We start from the raw sequence: 22057 nt of genomic DNA on the forward strand, positions 1-22057 counted from the left end.
TTTAAGAATACGTTTTATAACGTGCTCTGAGCCATCAACACGTTGGCTTCATTTTGGGTGAAAGCATGTCGTGTCTCTCCCTATCAGTGTGCGTTTGCGTGCTCAGCTGTTTCTCAATGAATTAAAAGCGACGCGACGCAAGCGCAGTGTCTTCCATGTTTCTGAACTTGAGCAGAGGTCTTTCTTCACTGAGGACGCGGGACCCGTATGGTTCCAGGTTTATATTTTAAGTGGTCTGTCGGGTCCGGTTAGGTCCTAGTTTAATTACTTTGGGTCCCAAGTCTGATTAATGTTGTGTTTATAACCCGAGTCGATCGGAAAACGGCCATGAGCGCTACCTCGAGTGCAGTTTTAGCGTGCCTCCGGTTTCTATGGCGATGGTTCTTGTTACGACCACGCGCTGCATTTGCTTTCTCACATTTTTTTAATAATCTTATTATTAATAAACCATATCTTTTCTAAAACCTTATCCATATTAAGTTTGGACAGAGATTGTAGCAAAGAGCAATGCTAATGTCAAGCCAATTGCACTGAACGAGCAAAGCAATGTAAAGTCTGTCACCGGGACAGCAAGTAGACTTTTAAATCTGAAAAAATGAGTGGATTAAGCTTTTTAAATCGGCAAGAGAGAAATAGAAAGATAGGCACTTTTACTGCTTCTGCTCTATCTAATAGTAATTATTACCATTATAACATCAGTCATAACATCAGTCACATTTATAATCTATAGACCTGCACTGTCTATTAATATACTATACATCGTAATGTATTATATTGAGTTTGATAAAAGGGGTCTAATTGCTTCATATATCAGTGCAAAAACAGTAAGTGTTTTCGTGGTGCTTTGACAAACAGTGTCAGCTTTGTTAATGGCAAAGAAAGTTTGGGGTGGTTAGATTAATGAAATATAATGTGAAATTAATATTAATTTTCAATAAATCAAAGTATTGTGTTGTGTCACACATTATTAGTTCTACGTCATGTATAGTAGACCATTATTTGTCAGTGGGTAATAATTGCCCTTTTCACCACCAAGTAAATTTCAGATCTGTGGGAAACACGACTGCAACGTTTAAGAAAACAAGAAGGCATGTGGTTTAAAAGATGGCAAGTAAAATAAAAAGCATATCTGTATGCAATACAGTTTCATTATTGTTCATTATTATCCAGAGCACCTTAATATAACTTGAAAAAAATATGTGCGACCAAATCATATTTTGCGCCAGTAACTGAAAAAGTTGGTAGCGCAAGTGCCACCAGTGGAAAAGGTTAGTGTAGTTCCCTGACATCAGATGAATGTAATTTAATTATGTGGCAGATTTCCACGTACAATTGTTACATTAAACCAATTTGATTTTCTAAAATGTGACTTTGTTAGGTTGATGTAACGTCTGGTTGGTAGCCATGACTGTTGGATCTGATTTAATGTTGCATTAATATTATAACTGAATTTCACTCTTTATCTCCTAAGGTCTCTTCTTGAAATCAACATCAAAGGGCCAAAAACTGGTCTGTTCCTAGTAGGTTAATACTCCCCTGAAAATAGAGCGACCGATAGATCAGCAGGCCGATATTATCGACCCGATATTAGGCATTTTCCAAACTATCGGTATCGGCATTCATAATGGCCGATAAATTAATATTAAAAAATAAATAAATAAATAAAAAACACGGACGAAACAGCCTTCAACCATGTCATGAGTGTTACCATTGTATAGTTTGTCCACCAGAGGGCATTGTACTAACTCCCTGTTGGCAACACTCGTGTATAACGCGTCACACATCCTGCAACCTGCTGATCCAGCCAGAGTAGGGCAGAGACAACAGAGGTTTAGTTGATGGTGAGTTTGGTCACGAGACATACATTGCTTGAATAACAATTAAAAGAACATCCCAATCAGTTCTCTTAACTCAAATAAGCATGACAAAATTTGTGACTATCATGTCCAGTTTTGCTGCTGTTAAATAAGCCGAGATTGAAGCGGAATTACCTAGTAATGTTATGTTGTTACAGAGTAGTTGACTGAGTGTCCTTTTAACTTTTGACAATGTGACTGAAGTATTTCTTTAATAGCGTGAAAGTTAAAGCAATGAGACGTATCATCTCTTCTTAGCCTGTTATATTGAAAATGTATGCTTTACAATTTGCAGTGTGACGTTATCCTTTGCTAAATTATGTCTCATCATAGACTAGCTAATGTCAACGAGCTAACGTTAACGAGCTTGGAAACCACAACGAACTTATTCTGCCTAAATGTAAGGGACCAAGCAGCCAGAGGCAAAAAGAACACAGGGTTTCCAAACAAAGAAGGTTTATTTTAAGGTCAAAACCATAAAAAATAGCAAATTAAATTTGAATAAAGAAATTCAAATCTGTGCTAACATAAACTAAACAAACAAACAAACTTAACACAAGAGTTCTAACCTGAACAAAAAAACCCACTCAAATGACACATGAGGGAACTTATATACACACCGGACTAGTCCATTACACACACACAGGGGATAACACAAAACACAATTTGGTCATCAAAATATAGCATCAAAACACAAAACACAATTTTGTCATCAAAATATATCATCAAAATAGACCATTAGCCAATATACAAATTATATCAGACAAAATCAACAAACCATCTTACATTTCCCCCAGCTAATTTACAACATGGAATACTCCAGGAACTTAAAAGATGGTTGTTGTTGCCAGCCGGTCCTCTATAGACACGGACTTCCACAGGCATTCCACACAGCACTAAGCAGCGCCCGGTCTCCACTCCTCATACAGGTAACTTAAACTCAAAGAAATAAATATTAACAAAAAGGAAATAAACCACTAACTAGAAAGTGTGCACCCAAACTAGTTGGTGGTAGGAAAGAATGCAAATGAAAAATAAACTTAAACAAAACAACTGTGTCTGTCATTTTTACTATCCAATAATATGAAGTGATCTTTAACAAATATTGCATTAAATACTAAAGAAACAAATTATGTAAACAGAAATGTGAATGTAATGTATGTATGTAGTTACCGCTCTAATGTGTGGCTGCATCAATGGCCATCACACTAAATAAAGTAATGATTACTGTATTTATAACTAGCATATCTCTGGTTACAGTCCCTGCATAGTAAAATGAAAGTTAGACTTGCGTGGAGTGAACATTTAGACATAGAGAAAAAGTATCAAACGTAGCTTGTGCATAAAAGTAAGCTTTTCTTTTACACGTGTGTGAAATCCACTGACACCAAGTGTGCGTTGCAGACTGTCATTCAGCCGCAGCATTAACGAGTCACATAATGGATTTAGAAATAGTAGGTTTTAGTTAAATAGTAGGTTTTAGAAGGCAGGCAGCAACTGATGATTAAAAATGGTTTGAAGTAGCTTGATGAAAAGAATTTGAAAAGTGCAGGTAAAGGGACAAGCAAGCTGACATTGTAGCATACCGGAATATAAGACGAGGTTTTTTGTCCTAAAAGTAGGTTAAAAAAATAGGGGGTCGTCTTATATTCGCGATATAGAAAAATTGACGGGGGGAAAGCACAACGGAATTAATCTGAAATAGTGTCTGAAAAGCAACCCATTAAGAAAAAACCAGCTCTCCCTTCCAATATGCATTTAAAATTAGAGCAGCAACATAATATCTGTGTTTAACTGAATTAAAACGCTGCACGTTTACGGTTAACAAAAACTTGCCGAGCGAGACGCAGAGCGAGCGAGAGAGAGAGGTGCGCATGTGAGGCGCAGAGAGAGAGAGAGAGAGAGAGAGAGAGAAAAAATAAAAAATTAATTTTATTTTATTTTCTGGTGAAAACCCAAAAATACATTTGGAAAATGGGGTGGGGTTGTCTTATATTCGGTGAGGCAATATAGGGACTAATTATTACACACGCACACAAACATTTAGGAGTGACCTTTATCTTGTTTAGGGATGTTCACGTTTAACCGTTAACCGAAGGTAAGAATTTATGACCGATTAACATTATCAGTTAAAATAAAAAAAAATTGTTAATACACGGTGCGTGTCGTCATGAGCCGACAGACATTTCGCTAGAGTTGTTCCGATTCCGATACCAGTATCGGAAATGCGGCCGATAGCACAAAAAATTCTGGCATCGGAATCGGCGAGTACTTGAACCCATGTACCGATCCGATACCATTTTCTTACTAAACCTTGTTATGCCCGTTAAAGCTAACGCTGCAAAGCGAAACTCATTTCTTCTTCGCTGCTCTGAATGCAAACACCAGGAAGTTACCTCATGCGTGACGCAACCACCGTTTACTTAGAGCGGCAAAGAAATGAAAGCATGCAGCCGTATGTCCACTGTTTGTTAGTATTTCAGACTAATAAAACAAAACATCGACATGTCTCAACGGAATCCGCGCCCGCAGATTTTGGAGGAGTACTCAACGGAGTTAATGCCCGTGATTGACAAGCACACATACCCTGCGCTTGAGCGCGTTTGTGAGTGACCAGTACTGTCCTTGACAACAAGTACGCATACATAGCCTCGCGCGTTTGTGAGCAGCATTGATAAGTACATAAACCCTGCGTGTGCTGTTTGCTGTGATTGTTTTTAATGATAAGAGCATGAACCGTTTGATATTTGAGATGAAATAAAACTTACCACTGAGTTTTACCGCAGATCTTACTTGTCTCTGTCGTCTATGTGATGCGACAGTCAGCACAGCACATCCATAATTTCAAATCCGTTTACAAGACGAATGCTCTTGTTATGTTTAATATAAAGTTTACATTGTGTTGTAAAAATGATGAAATTATCTTCATACGTGCTTAATTCATAATGAGAACGTTTACACAAGCTTTTTTATTCTGCTATAATATATATTAACAATAATATATGTCATTTTATATAGGCTACAAACTATAATTCTATCTTGACATGCACATTATCTGGTTCATGTTGGTCCAGTTTAATTCAGAGGACTCATTGGTTTGGTGTATTCATTTTAATTGTAAGCCTTTAAAAAGTAATTATTTTAGATGCAATTTTGTAATATTTAATAGCTCAAATTCTCTAATTTCTTCTAAAAACATTTAAAATCATCCCACAGAATTCCACAGATTTTTCAAATTATTCTAAAACTAAAATACCGTTTCAGTGTACAGTGTTAGATTTGTGGCTCGTTTTCTCTTAGGAAAAATAAATATTACTGTCAAATGTCTTTCAGATAATAAAAATACCCTAGTTCACTGTATGTATTTGTTCATGTTTTATACAGGAATAAGTCTGAAGCACACCATAAAACCGTTATCTCCATTCATACAGGACTAGTAGTATGTATAGCTGTATATTTTACAGATATACACCCAGGTATCGGATCGGTACTCGGTATCGGCCGATACCCTGAGCGCAGGTATCGGAATCGGTATCGGGAAGAGAAAAATGGTATCGGAACATCTCTACATTTCGCCACTTTTCTATCTTTAATTCGTGAATGTCCTGTAAATGACACAAAGGATTGCTGCCCTGACGGTCTGATAAAGTAATCATTTGTATGAGAAATGCATTTGTGTGCGTGTTTGGAAGCTGAACGGAGACGCGCGCGAGTCCGCGCAAGATGACGTGGTCCGTCTCGCGCACATCCGGACAGACGTTCGCTGATGGCCTCTGACCCTAACCATAAACATCTCTCTGTTGTTTGCACAAACGGAGAAAGACGACGCAAAACCAAAACTTTCTGAAAAGCGTCCTGCTTTAGAAATGACCACTGTGGTAGATGAAACTGAGACAATTTGCCCTTTGGATATTAATCCTCTGGACCGATCGCGTGCTTTTTAATAAGGTAATGTTGCGTGAATATCTGATAATGTATTAATCCTGGTTCTGTTGTTGATCTGTCGCTGCTGTTTGCACGTTCAAATTAAATGTTTTGTTTTTACTAGTTCACAGACAACCGTCAACTGTATTTTTACTCAATCACAATTTCATATTAAAATCTTATAAGTTAACGGTTAATTTTAGGTTTAGAAGCTACGGTTGTCGGTCGGGAAAATTAACTGATATGAGCATCCCTAATCTTGTTTAATGATAATATAAATGATGATGATAGTAATAATGTCATCATTATTTTTTGTAATTATTACTGTCAATAATAATAATAATAATAGAAGTAATAGTTGTGGCTGTAGCAGCAATCTGTTAGGGAAATCTGTTAATGTTTTGTTGCGCGTTTCTGAAAAAAAAATTATCGGCCGATATATCGGATTATCGGTTTTTAAAACCAACAAACATTTGTATCGGTATCAAAATCCTTTATCGGTCGGGCTCTACCTGAAAGCATCCCAACAATATCTGTTAGACATTAAGACCCCTTTTGAAGCTCAATAGAAAGGTGATTAGGTGTGAAATGTTACACCTGGCCTCTATCAGAGACTTAAAGGTGCAGTGTGTAAATCCTAGTGGCATCTAGTGGGGAGGTTGCAAATTGCAACCAATGGCTCAGTCCACTGCTCACCCCTCGCTTTTGAAACGCATAGAAAATCTATGGTAGCCGCCACCGGAAAAACATGTTATCGTCAGAGACAACTTAGTAAAAAAAGTTTGTCCATTAAGGGCTTCTGTAGAAACATGGCGGCATAAAATGGGGACTTCCACGTAAGGGGACCCTCTGTTTATGTAGATAAAAACGTCTCATTCTAAGGTAATAAAAAACATAACGCTTCATTATAAAAAGGTCTTTATAAACCCCTGATAATGTAGTTTTGTATATTATTTTGCATTTCTGTCAAGAGATCCTTCTAAAAATTACCCACTGCACCTTTAAGAAATGTCTTTGATGAAACCATACCAAAAACTGTCCATTTCAATACATGTGTGCATGTTGGCTACCTTTTTGAAACCTTTTAAGCAACCTGTATTAGGGCTGGGCGATTTGACCTAAAATCAAAACCTCGGTTAATCTAACATTTGACATCGGTTACGATTAATAAACGATTATTTTTTGCCTCATAGTTCCCTGACAAGGTTGGAAAGTTTAGGGCACACCTTAAATCAGCCTGCAATGCAATTATTCACATTTTTCCCAAAATAACTGCATTACTGAAAAATATTAAATAGACTTAACTCTATGCAGATGTTGCATGTCATTATGTACAATTGATGAAACTTTCAGAATGGGAAGTTATGAACCAAAGAATCATACAACCCCCATGACTAATTATAGACATAAGATACATACATAATAAGTTGTATCCAGATAGCATATTGTAATGAGATAAGTAGGGCAAAATACATACTTGGACTGTATCCTTTACACGTTTCTTGTATTCAATCAATTTTTTCTTAACTGGGCACTGATGTCTAAGCCATTTATTCTCATCTGTAATGCTTTTGGTGTTAATGTAGACTAGAAGTTCTCCCGTTCTCTCTCTCCGTCATCTCTGAAGTGTCTAATTAAACTTACGCGGGCGCGTCTTTTCGCGGTTTTGAGTGAGTGAGATGTGATGACATTACCCGGGCTGCTTAGAGACCCATCGGTAGATTAAACTGAGCGCGTGTGCGGTAAAAACCCGATCGCGCATTCCGTATTTTTGTCACAGGTGCCTGCACATTCGCGAGTACTTCTTAAAAAAAGTACTGTGCTTCTTTTGGGCACTAGATGATCCTGCTGCTCAGTTAAACAGTGTTTGAGTTCTCCTCCATGTTTCGCTGTGCCACTGACAGGACGGGGCGGAGTTACGCAGCAGTTTGTTTTTAAAGGGAAAGTATTAACAGGATTAAAAACCGAAATAACCGACATGATAAAATAATGTCGGTTAGAGGTTTTGAATTTCGGTTTCGGTTATTTTCGATTAATCGCCCAGCCCTAACCTGTATTCTCCTGTACATTTGGGCTTCCATAACTATTCTAGATCAACTATGACAAGAAGAGATGTTTAGTTCAGTCTCTTCTCTTTGGCCTTCTTCTCTAGCTAACAGCTATCCAACAACCCAGTGGGGGGATTGTTGGGTTGAACGGGTGATAAGTCCTCAAAGCCTGGCATTTCCTTTTGTTTGTGAGTTTAGGCCAAACTCAGCTGAACGGATTTGGTAACTTTGTGGATCTTTAGACGTCAGAAAACTACCAACTCATTTCTGAACATTTCGGGACAACCCCCCAAGTGGACTTGTACTCTACGTTTGCCACCAGACAACCTGGACAAACATCTTATACGAAACTCCGATGTGCTGTCGCCAGACACAGCAACTACTTTCAAAAAATACCTGGCACTCTGTCCGTCAGACGCATTTTATCTTCATCCACTACAACAAAACCAGGAAACACTGAACAAAAGAACAGTCTGGTACTCTAAAGAGCTGATGGGACATAACTACCTTGCCAAGATGATGCCCACAATCAGCGAAGCAGCTGGCCTCTCACGAAGATACACAAACCACAGTTCAAGAAGCACGGCTGTGCAACTTCTCTCGCGTGCCGGATTGAAAACAAGAAAGATTATGACTGTGACCGGACATAGATGTGAAAGCAGTCTAAAGACTTACTGGACTCCGACCACCGCTGACAGACAAAAATGGAGCAGTATACTCTCATCAAATCCTGACAACAGCTTGGCAAGCAGTAAGTGTTCGTATTAAATATAATATTTATCATAAAATGCAATCACCAACATATTTTAATGATAAGTGTGATTTTAGGTGCAATCAACACAACGTCCATAGAGGAAACTTTCGCTGACTCTACCAAAAACATCAACTTCAACATCCCCGCTGGGACCACATTTACAATGTCACAGTTCACAATTAATGGAAATGTGCAATTTAATACTTGTAAATATATAAAATACTCAAATATATATATATTCATATGTTGATGTTATAAATAGTCCTTCTGCATTTTCTGTCTTTTTATGTAATCCCTTTGAATGTTAGTCACGTGGTACTATATTGTTTCGCGGAAGGATAAAAATGTTAATTTAAAACAAATATGCTAATAAAATGTTTCAAATTCATATTCATGTCCAGTTTTTTCCTTATGTGGCAAGTAGCCGTTTAATAAGCGGGATAATGTACAGGCAGCCTGTAGTTACTGCAAAATAAGCCAAAAATAAGCTTATTTCGCGATAACTACCGGCTGCCTCTACATTATCCCTTACTTAAGTATGTAAAAAAAATAAACTCATTCATTCATTCATTCATTATAGAGTAGTATTGCATCCTTCAGATATATTAGTTTTATCAGACTTATAAAAGACAGATCAGCTGTACCGATTCTTTAGGAATAAATCCAGGCGGAGCGAGCCATGAGCAAACAACACGCATAAACATCCCAAAGTCCCTTTGCTTACATTTACTTGTATACGCTACACTAGGGATGGGCATTCGATAAAAAAAATTTAGTCGATTGTCGGGAGAATTAACGATCGACTATCGATTAATCATTAATATTTTTATAATAAAAAATAATTATTTAACTTTAATAATTAAAAAATGTTGAATACAAAAATACAGCGTGTTTTCCTCCATGAGACCTTTATTACAAGATCAACTTGTGGCAAACAGTTAAACTACATTTACTTAGACAAACGGAACATATATGCGCTTGAATATGCGGTGCTCTAAAGCAGCGGAACCTGCAGCTGCGAGCCGCATTCTTAAAGAGAGACCTCATTTGTTCCAAAAAATCATGACCTCTTCATGATTTTTTTTCAAACGGAAGGTCACAGATAACGGAGTATGGTGTCAAAAATTGCACCCTGGTGGTAAAATGTTGAATTGCTGCCACACAGTGAAATTCATTTAATTGCTTCAAGACACACGCTACGCTAGGCAACACAACCTGCATTAGATAAAAAAGTATTTGATTAATCAATAACAAATTGACGTCATTGACTAAATTGTTAACGATCAATTATCGATCGTCGATTAATCATGCCCATCCCTACGCTACACCAATGTTATCTTGCACTGAAAGATATCTTATATATAGCTTAGACTTTAAGCAAATAAAAACTAGGTCTCAAATCAAGTATTTGAAGTATTTTAATAATTGGGGCTAAAAAACAATGTTAAAATGCAGAAAACAAAAATAAGTTACATACTTGGATTAATCATGATTGACTGTTTGTTTTAAAAAAATGTCTTTCAATTATGATTTTTATATGTTTTTTTTATGTTTTCACTTATAAAAAGCAACCAGGGCACCACATCTGCAGTGACAGGACAGGGGAAGAATCAGAAGGTCCAGAAGATAATATTAACTGTTGCCCCTGAGGAGATTCATACTGTTCTGTCTCTTTTGTTAAGTAATAAGTGGTTTTGTGTGGTTTTGTTAAATAAAATAAATTCAGTATTCAATTCACATGTTTTGCACATCATTTTCTATATTTTACTTCCATGTATTTATAGCCAGGGTGCCTATTTATTGCCAATTGTGCCCACATGTTGCTCACAGTTAGCCCACACTTTACCCAATGTGCCCACAGTAAGCCCACACTTTGCCCACAGCTAACCCACGCTTTGCCCAGTGTGCCACAATAAGCCCCATACTTTCCCCACACGGTGAGCCCTAATTGACACCAATAGAGGCCCACTCTGATTTTTTTGGGCAAGCCCACACCCAGCCCATACTTTGGGCTGTCCCACTGGGGTCCCCATCGTAACCCCGCATTTCACGCCGGTAGCTGGGCCGCCCCTGTGGGCCCCAATTTTTTGCCCGCAATGGCACCACACAGGGCCCAAAGGGACATGTTTGCTGGGCCCTCCCTTCAAATACTAAGCGAGGCCCTAATTTAAATGTGTGAGCGGCGTTCGCATTGAGCATAGTTCACACACACAGCGAGTCTGCTGCGTTGCGGCTGTGGCCCTGCAACTCTTGGCTGGAGCGACCGAGTGAAGTGAGTTTCCCCAGGTGTAGTGTAAACACACATTTAACTTAGATCAAAAAGCAAAACTTCACAGGTGTACCCGCCATAATATACGTGCGACGACTTTGTCATCAGACACAGTGAAACATGCACAACCTAACTTTTTTGTTATTAGAAGTACTGTACCCCCTGACTGAAAATTTTAGGAGCACAAGCAGAAAACTTAGGGCACACCTTAAATCAGCCTGCAATGCAATTATTCACATTTCCCCCCAAAATAACTGCATTACTGAAAAATATTAAATAGACTTGACCACATGCAGTTGCTGCACATGTTACTATGCACAATTGATGAAACTTTTAGAATAGGAACTTATGAACCAAAGATTCATATACAACCCACATGACTAATTCTAGCCATAAGATACATACATATGCAATAAGTTATATCCAAATAATGAGATGAGTGGCATGGTAATACACATTGTATCCTACACACGTTTCTTGTCTTCTATTCAGTTTTCCTTAACTGGGCACGGCTGTCTAACCTAGACCTTTACTCTCATCTATAATGTTTCTGGTGTTAATGTAGACTAGAAGTTCTCCCGTTCTCTCTCTCTCATCTCTGCAATGTCTAATAAAACCTGCTTGCCCACGTCTTCTCGCGGTTCTGAGGTATGTGTTGACTTTACCCAGGCTGCGTCGACTCATGGGTAGATTCAACTGAGCGCAAGGTGAAATAAAACTTTTACACGTCATGCAAATTTGCGGTAAAAACCTGATCGCGCATTCCGTAGTTTTATCACGGGGGCGCACATATGCGCAACTACTTAGTTTCTCTTTGGCACTAGATAATCTGCTCAGTTAACACAGTGTTTGAGGTCTCCTCCATGTGTCTCTATGCTACTGACTGGACGAGGCAGAACCACGTAATCTCACACGCGGTATGTTTTAAAGCAGTGGTTTTCGGTTCCAGTCCTCGGGCCCCCCCCCCACCCGGAGTGTTTTGGATGTCTCCTTATATGAAGCACCTGATTTCACTCATCGGCTCCTTAATTAACACACTAACGAGCTGATGATCGGAATCAGGTGTTTTAATATATGGAGACATCTCAAATGTTCTGGGAGGGGGGGCCCGAGGACTGGAATTGAAAACCACTGTTTTAAAGGGAAAGTATTAACAGGATTAAAAACCGAAAATAACCGACATGATAAAATAGGGTCGTAAGTTTCTGAATTTCGGTTTCGATTATTTTTCAATTAATCGTGCAGCCCTAGTATGATGTAAGTGCTTCTTACAACACACACGTGACATGAGATTCACAACATAAGAAAACATAAGTTTTGTCTAAAATCAGTTTGTATTCCATTGAAGTGTACACTCTCAATAAGGCCTGCACAATTAATCGCCTTCTAACCGAAATCGCGGCCCAAAACGGCACGATTTCCGAAACGCAAGAGCTGCGATTACTTCGATTCAGAACTATCACATATAACACGCATCTAGTATGCGGCTTTTGACAGTTTATGACAGTTAGCAACAGTTCGCGTCATCCATCCACAAAGCTCCGCACCCACCTCAGGGGCCTGATGTATAAACGTTGCGTACGCAAAAATGGGCATAGAAATATGCGTATGCAATTTTCCACGCACATATCGGGATTTATAAAAAAATAAACTTGCCGTAAATAAGTGTGCACCGTACGAATGCTCTCCACTGTGCGTACGCACTCTTTTGAGCGGAGTGAAAGAACACAAACTCTGTTCTTGTTTCTATACACATTTAGTTTTAATATTCCTGTTTCAGTCATGAAGCTCAGCACTCGAATTGCATCTGTCGCACCTGCCTATGAATAGCAAATATTTAACAAACGAAAAGTATTGAAAAGAAGAAGCCTCTGCGGTGAATGGAGTGCCACACACATCTGTCATGACCGCGTCTGTATGTTTAAAACGCAAAAGAACTATATGAATAAGTCTTTTCTTCACTCATCAAACACTAAAGGCTAATGTTTCATAAATTTTAGGAATAATAAGAAGTTTGTTAGGCTTTATCATCGGATCATAGACAAAACTGTAAAAAAATAATAGTTTTAATTTTATTAGGCCAAATGAGAGAAATAAACCTGAGTGACTTCATTGCTACAATAAACTTTATAACTTGTAAGATGATGAAAAATAATGTGATGTACTAGAACATTTAATAATTAAAGTTTAGCCTTATATAAAGAGACGTTCTTATTATGCGGGTTTATATAAGAAAAACACTAACAAGTATTTAAACTCATTGGTTTTTATATTCTGGTTTAATCTGCTTACCTGTAAATATGCTTTTTAAGGTTTGTACTGAACTTTTCGTTTGTAGTAAACTTTTGTTTTTTATATATTAATGCCTTATGGCTGCGCTGCGTAATACATCATTGTCTTTATGTTTTATTATGGGAAACACTTAATGCAAAACTTTTATATGCTGTGCTCGTCTACTTGCCTATAGCAGCCTATTCTCTATAAGGTATGTAATATTGCAGTCTTAATGCATTAGGTCGCGTTCAATTGTAGCCTATTATTGATGCACTTGCCACCTGAGATAAAGACGAACATGAACCGAAACAATCTCCAAGTATATTTTTAAAGTTGAAACTAATGTTAACCTTTTTAAAACTGTTATGTTTACAGGTTCGTAACAAATTTTTTATTCCAATGCGACGTGAATATATTTCCTTGAATTCAAATAAATGAAGGGCTAAATATATTTTTTAATGTTTTGTAACGTCAATCCATATTAAAATGATATGCAGACCACATTATGCCCAGTAAAACTAAGGGTTATACGCTCCATATATGGTTGTTTCGGGGAGGAGATGGGGCGGGACACACGTACGCACAATCTTCCGCTCACTGGGATTTATGAATGGAATTTTGCGCAGTTTCTGGAGTACGCATGGTTTTATAAATCTGAAAACTTTTGTGCGTACGCAAATTCTGTTTTATGTGCGTACGAACAATTTAAAGCAACACTAAAGAGTTTTTGCTCTTTGCTCCCCCTACAGGTTGGAAGAGGAATTGTCCATTACTACTGTCGTAAATAATTTAGCCCACTGCAGCAAGGCTGGCTCTGATTGAATTGTAACTTGCCGTAAAGCAAGTTTTTGTAGTTTTCATTCAAACTACAGGACCGCAACCCCAGGGTTGGAAACTTCTTTAGTGCGGTTTTGGCCGATAGAGGGCTGCAAAGCGAATGTGAAATTGCCGTTCACCCTGTTTCGAGTGGATGAATGACTGAAACTTTTTTGGAACCGTTATTTTAAGGTAAAAAAACTCTTTGGTGTTGCTTTAAGGATGGAATCTACGCAAAGTTTTATACATGAGGCCCCAGGAGTTTACAGATGTGCTTTCAGGAGAGGAGTATATTAGTGTCTCCTATCTTAAGCCAGTTCCTCACCTTTTGAGGACAAAGACACCCGCCGAAGACCAAGACGACACCAATCCAACAAGGGCAACCAAAGACAAAGTCCTTCGGTACCTGAAGGAAAAATATAATGACCCATACACTCAAGAACTTCTGGATATTACATCATTCTTGGATCCCCGCCTCAAAACAAACTACATCGGTCAAGACAACATTCCAACCACAAAAGACAGAACGACGACAAAGACGGAAGACGCCGCAAGAAAGGTACTGTAAGAAAATGGCACCCATGAGGAAATGTTTTGAGCATTCTTTTCGAACTGAAAATGTTAAAACAAGTAATTTGTTGCCCTTTTTGTTACAGGAGACATGATCATGTGTCTCAGAGTCACAGGATCCAGCAGCAGCCCCATTTATTATTAATCTGTGAAAGCCAAGACACCCGGAAGCCACCCCAAGACCTCTCCAGAAGCGTCCCAGGAACCACCCACCAATTCCCATCATGCGGTGGAAACGGAGCCAAACAGCTACTTAACTGCACCAGCAAACGATGGAGAAGAGAATCCCCCGGCCCGGCGGAAACAGCACCAGACCAACCCCTCCAGGTTGGCTTGCCGATACCCGTGTGTTCCTGTCACAAGCACACCGTCGGAAAGACTCTTCAGTGCTGCAGGCAATGTAGTAACATGTCAACGGTCATGCCTCAAACCAGATAGAGTGGATATGCTGCTCTTTTTGTCAAAAAAAGCACATTACCCTAAGCAATATGAAAATCTAAATGTGAAGGTTTTCTTAAAGGCTTTTTTACCTCAGAATTATTCATGTTCTTTGCACTTTAAATAATAATAACAACAACAATAATAATAATAACTAGAAAATGCATTTCCGGAGGAACTGCAAAAGTGTGCTTGCTCTGGTGCCGCTGATTTAGTTTGTGCATCCTCACATTGGAGTCCCAAGTTCATGTACAAAGTTTGGTTTCAATACGTGAAAGCGTTCCTGAGATAAAAACTACTTCCTGTTTGGCGGCGTAAAATTTTAGGAAAAAAAATTTCTTTTGATGTTGTGCATCCTCACATTGGAGACCCAAATTCATGTACAAAGTTTGGTTTCAATACGTTAAAGCGTTCCTGAGGTATAAACTACTTCCTGTTTGGCGGCGTAAAATTTTTAGAAAAAAAAAATGTTTTTTGATGATGTGCATCCTCACATTAGAGATCCAAATGCATGTACAAAGTTTGGTTTCACAATAACAAAATGAAAACAAAATGAAAAGATACGTTTTCAGTTTAACTTTGAAATCATGTAATGATGCCACGTCTCGAATGCTTTGGGGGAGAGAATTTCAGAGGCTGGGAGCTGCAATACAGAAGGCTCTACCACCAAACGATTTTCAGCCTATAGGGAGGAACCTCTAATAGATTAGAGTCAGAAGACCTTTGTGCACGTGCAGGGGAATATGTGAGGATGAGATCAGTGATATATTGTGGGCAGGAGCCATGGATAGCTTTAAATGTAGTGAGGAGAACTTTATATTGAATGCGGGAGCCAATGTAAACTGTAAAGGATTGAGGTAATGTGGGAGGATTTCTTTGTGTGTGTGTTAGCACTCTTGCTGCTGAATTTTGGATGTATTGGAGTTTTTTAATGAAGTTGATGGTAAAGCATAGAAAAGAGCATTACAGTAATCTAGATGGGAGGCAGTGAACGCATGGACAAGGGTCTCAGCGTCATTGATATTTAAACATGGGCGTAATCGGGCAATACTTCGTAGATGAAAGGCGGATTTTGTAAGAGATGAGATGTGAGAAGAGAAGGACAGAGAAGAATCAAACACTATGCCCAGGTTTTTGATAGTGGTTGAGGGTTTTACCTGACAGCCAGGGATATTAATTTGATCAATATTAAGAGATGAAGTACATTTAGGAGGGGCAACTAAGAGCAGGTCAGTTTTTCCTGTATTAAGTTTGAGGAAGTTCTTGGTCATCCATATGTTTATTTCATTGATACCAGGAGTTATAACATCTATGGGAAAGGGATCAGTGTGCTTAAAGCTCAAGTACAGTTGTGTGTCATCCGCATATAGGTGATAACTAAGCCCATGACGACGAATGATGTGACCTAAGGGAAGCATATATATGATGAAAAGTAGAGGCCCAACAACAGATCCCCGAGGAACACCATATGTGACCGAAGCAGTGGCAGACTGTGCCTGTTTTATAGATATGTAGTACTGACAATCAGATAGGTATGAAATAAACCATGACAAGACAGTACCAGAGACACCCAGAGCAGATAGTGGTGAGATGAGAATGGGGTGAGATATAGTGTCAAATGCTGAAGAAATGTCGAGAAGAATCAAGAAACAGACCGAACCACGATCAAAAGCCATGAGTAAATCATTAATCACCCTAAATAATGCTGTCTCAGTGCTGTGGTGAGTGCGAAAACCAGATTGAAAAGTTTCATAAAGGCTATTCTGTGACAAGAAGTTGTGAAGTTGAGCTGCAACGACATTTTCAAGGAGCTTCGAAAGCAATGGGAGATGGGAAATTGGTCTATAATTAGTCAATACAGAGGGGTCCAGGTCTGGTTTGTTTAGAATAGGGGTTACTGATGCATGATGTTTTTAATTCTTGTGGAACAAAACCTGAGCTGAGCAACGTTTGCTGTCATTGTTTCAACCTTAATGTAGGTTATGGTCAGTGTTTTACTGATGTAAAATGTTTACAGTGTGTTTGGGTTCTTAAAAGTTTAAAGGGATAGTTCACCCAAAAATTAAATTCTGTCATCATTTAGTCACTCTCCTGTTGTTACAAACCCGCATAAATGTCTTTGTTCTGATGAACACAAAGGAAGATATTTTGAGAAATGTTTGTAACCAAACCTTTCATGGACCATTGGACCCCATTCACTTTCATAGTAGGAAAAGAAAATACTATGAAAGTGAATAGGGCTCATGAATGGTTTGGTTACAAACATTTCTCAAAATATCTTCCTTTGTGTTCATCAGAACAAAGACATTTATGCGGGTTTGAAACAACATGAGAGTGAGTTTTTGCCATTTAAAGTGCAAAGAACATAAATAATTCTGAGGCAAAAGGCCTTTAAACCTTCACATTTAGATATTGTTTAGGGTAATGTGCTTATAGATTTTTTGACAAAAAGAGCAGCATATCCACTCTCTCTCTGGTTTGAGGCATGACCGCTGACATGTTACTACATTGCGGGACTACACCTGGGAAAGTTAATCTGGTGCTGTTTCCACCAGGTCAAGGGATTCTCTTCTCCATCAATTACTGGTGCAGTTAAGTAGCTGTTTAGCTCCGTTTCCACCACATGATGAAAATTAGGAGGTTCTTCCTGAGACACTTCTAGAGAAATCTTGAAATAGCTTCCAAGTGTCTTAGCTTTCACAGATGGGGCTGCTGCTAAATCCTGCAACTCTGAGACACGTGATCGTTTCTCCTGTAACAAAAAGGGCAACAAATTACTTGTTTTAACATTTTCAGTTCGAAAAGAATGCTCAAAACATTTCCTCATAAGTGCCATTTTCTTACCTTTCTTGCCACATCCTCCATCTCTGTCATCATTCTGTCTTTTATGGTTGAAATGTTGTCTTGACTGATGTAATTTATTTTGAAGCGAGGATCTAAGAATGATGTAACATCCAGAAGTTCTTGAGTGGATGGGTCATCATATTTTTCCTTTAGGTACCGAAGGACTTTGTCTTTGATTCCCCTTGTCAGATTAGTGTCATCTTGATCTTCAGCGAGTGCCTTTGTTCTCAAAAGGTGAATAACTGGCTTAAGATAGGAGACACTAACATACTCCTCTCCCGAAAGCACATCTGTAAACTCCTGAAGTGGATGCAGAGCTTGGTGGATGGATTCTAACACCTCCATGTCTTGCCATGTCAGCGTTAGAAGCCTTGTTTTCTTGTCTGCAGACAACACATGATTCAAAGCTTTACACTGCTCTAGAACCCTTGCAATCATTTTTTCCTTGTTTCCCCATCTTGTGAGGCACTCTGTAATCAATGAATGCCCAGGCAGATTCAGCTCTTTTTGGGCTGCTGTCAATGCCATTCTTTTCTTCCAGCTGTAGGAGAATTGACTGACCAGCCTCTTGCAAATGCCCACCGCTCGCTAGCCTGGTCCAACCAGACTCTCGTACATTAATTTCATTTGTACAGAGAGTCTGGCCACGCTTCATTGCAAAGCGTTACTTCCGTTAAGGAGGGTCCTCTGTTGAAGTTTAAAACTATTGGATCTGCCCAGAGTCACTCTGAATCTGCCATAACCAATCGCTAACGAATCAAACTTTTCCCAAACCCCGTGGGGAGGAGGGCCATAACGTATCTGGTGAACGACCTCAATGTCCTCGTTCTTAGCCCCCCCCCCCTCTGTTCGCTGATTGGACCTGCAGATTTTTGCCGGAGAAAACGAAACTCTACACAGCAGTCCCAGACGTTGTACTGAAGCGAAATGAAAATTAAGCGGAAGCACGTAGGAGGGCGGAGCCAGGCTAACTGCTCCTGCAACCCTTCAGTTCGTTTTCTGAAAAATACCATCAAAAGTTCAGCATGCAAGTCAATATCTAAGATGTGAATCAATCCAAAATCCACAACATATATTTTTTTTATTATTTAAGCTCATTTTAATTTATATTGAATTATATTAGAATTTTCTGCGATATCTTTGCAGGTGCTGATACAGGTTGGTTGTGTTGCCCCGCGAGGTCGACACAGACGTTCGGCGGGTTTTGCAAAGTACCTGCCTTTGAAGTGCATCAGAAGGACGAAATCCAAAATAATTCCAAACATATGCGGTGCTTTTTAGCTTAGGTACCAAGTCGTCTGCAGAACTTTGCTCTTCTGCAGACGCACTTTGTTGGGAAGTTGAACTGCTGCTCGTGCTCATCTTTTCCAAATGGCGTTTAGTCAGCACGTCAGAGCTACAATTGGTTGAACTCTGCATCAAACGTAAAATGTGCATGTCGCAAACTGTCGTTAACTGTCAAAAGCAGCATACTACATGCGTGTTATATGTGATAGTTCTGAATCGAAATAATCGCAGATTTTGCGATTCGAAAATCGTGCCGTTTTAAATCGCGATTTCGGTTCGAAAAACGATTAATCGTGCAGGTCTACCACACATCCATTATTACACAGAGTCTCGTACCCACCATTGAGATCCCCGGCATTAAGTGTTAAAAGTCATGAAATAATTGCCTAATATGCCTAATGGCGCTTTTCCATTACATAGTACCCCACGGTTTAGTTTAATTTGGGTCGGGTCAGCTCACCTCACTTTGGCGTGGTTAGCTTTTCCATCGAGTTTGGTATCACTTCGCAGTGAGAGGGATTGTCGTTATATTTGCGCGCATATTGCTGTGACATCATACAAGTGAGAGCGTTGTTGTACATTCCCATTCATTTATTTATTCATCAGTCCGCCACAAAATTAAAATTGGCTACCACAAATAGATGTTTTCACATCGCGTTTATCACTAAGGTTACCTCTATATCTCTTGACAGTTTTGGTTTAAACACCCGTGGCGTCAGTAGTTGACGCACTCCGCTGAGCCTCATTGAAGTTACATTTAAGCATATAATACTGACGTGCTCGTCTTGAATGTTTCGCCACAAACTGCAAGTTTAAAAAAAACTGTTATGGTGTCCCTGATTCTCAACCTGTGGATGTTATTCATTGCTAAAAGGGAGTTTTGGAACTTATAGCAGAGCACAGATGAGAACATTTTTCCTTGAGACAGCGCAAGCTAGCACTAAAGGTAAAGCTAATATTTACATTATAGCAATGACGCTTGTGACAATTGACCAATCAATGATCTACAGTGTTTTCGCGTCACATTTGGTATCAGCTAGGGTCGCTTGGAACCCCAACCGAGGTGGTACAAAAAAAAGTATCGGGTTCTACGTACTGCACCCAATGGAAAAGCTCCCAAAAGTAAGCTGACCCGACCCAAACTAAATCAAACCGTGGGGTACTATGCAATGGAAAAGCGCCATAACTGTAAATACTATACAACGCCTATTTCTAGCCGGCAAGCCTCCATCAGCATATGAAAGTGCTCGTCAAAGTCAAAATGATGCGATGGCCAATCAAATCAAAGCCGGAGCGTGAGCTACATACTACAGAGTGAGTGCGCGGCTGCGCGAGGGTGAAAGAGCAACACACGATGTAAGTAGCTAAACCAGTGTTCGCAGTACTGACACTTTTAAATTTTAGCGTACCTTCACTATCTTTTGCGTGCCACCACTTCTCATGTTCCTGGTACTTTGATGCAAAGGGCGTTTTCACATGGCTCTGCGCAGAAAGTTCGGCGGTGAGGACATCAGAGTACCGCGGAAACTAGTCGAAATGTTACAAGATGGTCCGCCTTTACCTTTGCTCTCGCAGTACTCTGTTGTCATCATAGACAGTAAAAGAAATGGACACAGCATCCACATTGGATTCAACAGAGATAAGTGAAGTCAATTAGAAGCACGCACTTCCTGGGGGTCGGACGTACTGCGCAGACTCAAACTGAGCTTAATGACCTAGATGTCACGTCAGCAACCTGCCTGACAATTGTAAGTCTTCTAATAGCCGTGCCAAGACAAATTTTAATCACCCACCGAATCTTGCAGAGACGGTGAGCTTAAACAGGAGCAAATTTTGTTAAGTATTCTGATTAATAATCCTCCTTCACTTTATGCATCCACGTCCACCCGATTGCCTCATAGACAGAAAATAATTGCCTACGAGCTTCTCCTCCTGTCCATACGGTAATTTCTCTACTGAGCGAAAGGGAGTCGCAGGTTATGATGCAATCGTTAGCCTATTTTTACAAAAACTGCTTTTACTGTCCCATAACGTAAGATACATGGTAATGGAGCCTTTTATACATTTTCGTGTTTCTTTAGAAATAATTAATGGACAAATGGAGTTTTTAAACGCCTCAGATTAGGGTTGTGCCGATAGACGATATCATCGTCCATCGTGATGGTTGACTGACATCACGATGGAGAGACACCATCGTGATGCCACGCCCCCTCCCCACTCCGCTGCGAGTCGACATACACTTACTCTCTTCTATATAGACTATAGTTAACCTAATATCTTTGCGTGAATTGCTCTATAAATTAAATAGAAAATATAACTAATGCATATATGCTATTTTAAATACTGTAGTCTATGCCTGAGACGTGACGTCTGTGAAAATATCCTGTCAGGCATTTGATCTTGACTAGGGATGGGCACGGATATTCGAATATTCGAATGGCAATAATAATTCGAATTTAAAAAATGCTATTCGAATGTTTGTTTGTTTTTAATGTGCCACCAAAGGGTAACAACTTATTTAATGCTTTTTCACTTCATTACTGTCTTTTACAGACTTAAATGTAAAATATACATGAACATTAATTTTTATGTATTTCTGATTGTTTGGCAATGCAGATTGCAGACGAATTTAAGTTTTTCCTTTTATCTCCGGGTTTGTCCGTGCCGCGCCGTATTTGGCCACTGGCTCAGTGAGGGCTCACGTGTTATTAAACGTGCTTCTCCGCCGCCCGACTCAACACATCACGAGAGATTTGTAAGCTTTCTGTTATAAAGTCTACTTTATTTTGTTAATAAGGAGACAGATACGGAGAACGAAATGAAACGGAGAACTTTTAATATATGCGGTGCTCTTTTGAAAATGAACCGGATAACCATCATCAGGAAGAGTTTTCTCCGCAGCACCGGCATTATTGTATCTAGGCAGAAGAACGGGCTTTCACCGAAGCAGGTAGGGTAAAGATGGTTTCTTTATTCA

At 39.2% G+C, this 22057-nt stretch overlaps 1 protein-coding gene across 1 annotated transcript in view; it reads right to left on the bottom strand.

The window, feature by feature from the left end:
* The window catches only part of prkx (protein kinase X-linked), a 377186-nt gene that overhangs the window by 350229 nt on the left and 4900 nt on the right, over window positions 1-22057 (bottom strand). The window lies entirely within an intron of this gene.

The sequence above is a fragment of the Misgurnus anguillicaudatus genome, chromosome 3 (genome assembly GCF_027580225.2).
Source record: "Misgurnus anguillicaudatus chromosome 3, ASM2758022v2, whole genome shotgun sequence".
NCBI lineage: Eukaryota > Metazoa > Chordata > Actinopteri > Cypriniformes > Cobitidae > Misgurnus > Misgurnus anguillicaudatus.